The sequence below is a fragment of the Mus caroli genome, unplaced genomic scaffold (genome assembly GCF_900094665.2).
Source record: "Mus caroli unplaced genomic scaffold, CAROLI_EIJ_v1.1 scaffold_22955_1, whole genome shotgun sequence".
In the NCBI taxonomy this organism is placed as follows: Eukaryota; Metazoa; Chordata; class Mammalia; order Rodentia; family Muridae; genus Mus; species Mus caroli.
The window spans coordinates 2578-7340 of NW_018390828.1; the positions used below are offsets into that span (position 1 = coordinate 2578).

Sequence of the window (4763 nt, forward strand, 5' to 3'; positions counted from 1 at the left end):
GCTCCTCCATTGGGGGCCCTGTGATCCATCCAATAGCTGACTGTGAGCATCCACTTCTGTGTTTGCTAGGCCCTGGCATAGTCTCACAAGAGAGAGCTATATCTGGGTCCTTTCGGCAAAATCTTACTAGTGTATGCAATAGTGTCAGCATTTGGAAGCTGATTATGGGATGGATCCCTGGATATGGAGAGTGGGGTATTGAAGTCTCCCACTAGTATTGTATAAGGTACAATGTGTGCTTTTAGCTTTACTAAAGTTTCCTTAATGAATGTGGCTCCCCTTGCATTTTGAGCATAGATATTCAGAATTGAGGGTTCCGCTTGTAAGATTTTAACTTTGATGAGTATGAAGTTCCCCTCCTTGTCTTATTTGTTAACTTTGGGTTGGAAGTTGATTTTATTTGCTATTAGAATGGCTTCTCCAGCTTGTTTCTTTAGACCATTTGCTTGGAAAAAAATTTTTTCCAGCCTTTCACTCTAAGGTAGTGTCTGTCTTTTTCCCTGAGGTGGGTTTCCTATATGCAGCAAAATTTTGGGTCCTATTTACGTAGCCAATCTCTTAGTCTATGTTTTTTTATAGGGTAATTGAGTCCATTGATATTAAGAGGTATTAAGGAAAAGTAAATATTGCTTCCTTTTATTTTTGTTGTTAGAGGTGGGGTTCTGTTCTTGTGGCTGTCTTCTTTTAGGTTTGTTGAAGGTTTACTTTCTTGCTTTTTCTAGGGTGTAATTTCCATCCTTGTGCTGGTGTTTTCCCCTTATTATCCTTTGAAGGGCTGGATTCATGGAAAGATATTGTGAGAATTTGGTTTTGTCATGTAATACCCTGGTTTCTCCATCTATCATAATTGAGAGTTTTGGTAGGTATAGTAGCCTGAGCTAGCATTTGTGTTCTCTTTGGGTATGTATAACATCTGCCCAGGATCTTCTGGCTTTCATAGTCTCTGGTGAGAAGTCTGGTGTAATTATAATAGCTCTGCCTTTATATGTTACTTGACCCTTTTCCCTTACTGCTTTTAATATTCTATCATTATTTAGTGCATTTGTTGTTCTGATTATTATGTGTCAGGAGGAATTTCTTTTCTGGTTCAGTCTATTTGGAGTTCTGTAGGCTTCTTGTATGTTCACGGGCATCTCTTTCATTAGGTTAGGGAAGTTTTCTTCTATAATTTTGTTGAAGATATTTACTAGCCCTTTAATTTGAAAAATCTTCATTCTCATCTACACCTATTATCCTTAGGTTCATCTTCTCATTGTGTCCTGGATTTCCTGGATGTTTTGAGTTAGGATCTTCTTGCATTTTGCATTTTCTTTGATTGTTGTGCTCATGTTCTCTATGGAATCTTCTGCACCTGAGATTCTTTCTTCCATCTCTTGTATTCTGTTGCTGATGCTCAAATCTATGATTCCTGATTTCTTTCCTAGGATTTCTATCTCCAGAGTTGTCTCCCTTTGGGTTTTCTTTATTGTTTATACTTCCATTTTTAGATCTTGGGTGGTTTTGTTCAATTCCATCACCTGTTTGCTTGTGTTTTCTTATAATTCTTCAAGGAATTTTTGTGTTTCCTCTTTATGGACTTCTACCTGTTTAGCAGTGTTTTCCTGTAATTATTTATAGACTTCTACCTGTTTTGCAGTGTTCTCCTGTGTTTCTTTAAGTGAGTTATTATTGTCCTTCTTTAAATCCTTTACCAGCATCGTAAGATATGATTTTAAATCTGAGTCTTGATTTTCGGGTATGTTGGTGTATCCAGGACTCACTGTGGTAGCTGTACTGGGTTCTGATGATACCTAGTAGTCTTGGTTTCTGTTAGTAAGATTCTTAACATTTGCCTTTTGCAATCTGGTGATCTCTGTTCAATGTTCTAGCTGTCTCTGGCTGGAGCTTGTTTCTCCTGTGATTCTGTTAGCCTCTGTCAGCACTCTTGGGAGTCCAACTCTCTCCTGATTCCCAGTGGTCAGAGCACTCTCTGCAGCCACGCTCTCATCTTGCAGGAAAGTTTCCCAGAAGTCTGGAGCTCAGATCCACCTCCTGTGTCCCAGGGTCAGAGCCCTCCCTGGAGGCTGACTCTCCTCTGGCAAGGAAGGTGCCCAGGGGTCTGGGTCTCAGCTCTGCCACCTGGCTGAGGATGAAGGCCCGAAGGGACCCTTTCCAAAAAGCTCTGTCGCTTCTGCTGCCCAGGTGCTTTCCTGGGTAGACTGGACTCAGTGATCCCAAGATCCTGGGTGTGCTAGGTCCTGCTCAGATCATGCCTAAGATGGAGTGGGGATTGAGCCACCAGAAGGAATCCCAGCCTCTGGTTGGGCAGGGTTCCTTTATCCCTGTTCCTGCTGGCACAAGACCCTCTGGGATTCTTTGTAACAGATGTTGTATTCCACTCACCAGTGATACCTAGATCCTGGGTGTGCTAGGACACCTGTGGCATGGAGAGTCCTCTGGGAACCTTAGGACCCTGCACTGGGTTCGCACCAAAGATCAGCAAGACATTTCTAAACACAGTACATTTGTTCACAGAGACTGTCTTGCCTACATACATATATTTTGATTTTTATGGCACACATTTTCCTCCTCACTCCTTCCAGGTCCACTCTCACCACCCCCAAAATATGGAGATAGCGTTTGCCCCATTTTCCCAGTTACCTGTAGGCTCCAGATGTTCTTTCCAGTGCAACTTGAGCTCATCAAGCCAGGTCCTGTAGTCGCCCTCTGTAGTCTTCTCTAAGAAGGCAGCTACAACCTTGTCTTTCTTTCACATTTCTATAATCTTCTTGAATCTAGGATCCAGTTGTGTCCAGTTGCCAGTGCTTGTGTTAACATGGAACATGTTCTTTCCATTGAGGCTAACAATGGAGTATCCTGTGAAATGTTTGTCTACTTCATACTGGCCACACATCTCAGCCTGCAGAGTGAGGGGCTCTATGCCCATTGGAAAGAGATTAGCTTATGGCCTTGGTGAATCTTATCTTTCTACTGATCGTCCCTTCCCATCCACTGACCTTGTGTTACCCTCTACATTTTGCCCTTGCTGCTGCTTAGATAGGACTAACAGTGATTCATTTTTTTCCTCTGTTAAAACAGTGAATGTCCCTAACATATACCCCTGTTGTTTCCTGTGGGGGCAGGGATGTCTGATATGTTCTTTTACTTATTTTGTAGCAGTGAGGATTGAATCTAAGACCTCATACATGCTGGCAAACACTCTACCACTGAGCTACATCTCCAGCCTTATGAGACCATTTGAAACTTACCTCTGATTGTGTTGACTTCTTCCTCCAACTTCTGAAATATCATCCCTTTGAAAATGTCAATTCCATGTTTCAGAGTGTCAAGCTGTTTTTCACAGATGTTTGTGGCATTCATGCTGTTCTCATGAGCACCAATGGAATGACACTTATTATCCTTGTAGAGAAAAAAAAGTCTTTCTGTTCAGATGGCAGTGGACTTCATTCCTTCACTTTCCAGACTCTGACCTGTCAACCTTGAAGCTGTAGCAAAGAGAAGCAGCCACTGTGAAGAAAACATTCAGTGAAGTTAGGAGCAGGGAGCAAGTGACTCAGAGAGAGTTTCTACCTATGGAACGAAGAATAGCCTTATGAAAGGGTGGAGAGAGAGGAGAGGNATGGAGGGAGGGAGAGGTGAAGGGACAGGGGAGAAAGACAGAGAGAGAAGAGGCTCAACCACTTTCACTTTGCTTCTCCCAATTGCCTACTCTACCATTTTAAATTCTTCACAATTTCTTCCAACTCCGACAACTAAACTTTTGAGGTTCATTCCTTTTGATTGCCTGAGGTTCTTTTGCACATCATAAAAAAGTGTGATGGACATGAAAACAAATGTTCTGCAGCCACAGAACTCTCACTTTGGTTGTGAACAAAAAGCCATCAAGGCCCTCAGATTAAAGTGCATATGCTAAAAAGAGCACAAATTTTCTCTAGTACAAACTGGGTTTATGAGCTGGGTCAATGTATAGACTGCATGTGGTTAAAGAAGGAGCAGTGGACCATGAAGATGGTCCATCTAAACAATAGTGGCAGCTTCAGGCTGCTTGTCCTTGGAGGAATATGGAGGCAGAGCACAGTGAATGGGGGAAACTCTCCACTGCATTGGAAAAGGAATTTGTCCCTAAAGATGACACCAGGTTTCAACAAGAATAGAGAACCCAGTGCTGAGGATGATGATGGAGAAAGGAAAGAACAGAGATCTGAAGGGCCCAGTCATATGTTACAAACTCCATTTTGTATTTAGTCTCCATCTTATGTTATGCTTGTCCTCAAGCTGAGATCAGGAAAAACCACAGCATATTCCAGGAACCAAGACACCCATATCAACAGCCATAACTTTTCTAAAACAACCATTCCACCCTTAATAACCACCAATCAGCTCCAAAGAGGAAAGTATCTAACATTTCAGATGTTTTGAAGAAGATTACTCTAGTTAACCATAATTATTCATAACTAGCTGAAATCATTTCTTACCCATAGAAATGTTCCAAGCTACAGTTTTTAAATGTTAACCAATCAAGTAACTGCTAAATTGGAAAGCACCTACCCTGCTGTAACTGTGATAAAAAGGCAAAGCTTCACCAGTTTGGGAGCTTCCACACCCAACCACTGCATTGGAGAGATTGGAGGGTACAAGCTTGAGCTTGAATAAAGACTCTTTCCTTTGGCATATGAGTTGAATTCCTGGTGGAATCTGGTGTTCTATAGGAACCTTGCAATCTGGGCATAATATTGGTGGCTCATTTGGTACCCTCTTGACCC

At 42.0% G+C, this 4763-nt stretch overlaps 1 pseudogene; it reads right to left on the reverse strand.

The window, feature by feature from the left end:
* Positions 1-2594: 2594 nt before the first annotated feature.
* Positions 2595-3507, reverse strand: LOC110288856 (annotated as a pseudogene).
* Positions 3508-4763: the final 1256 nt, after the last annotated feature.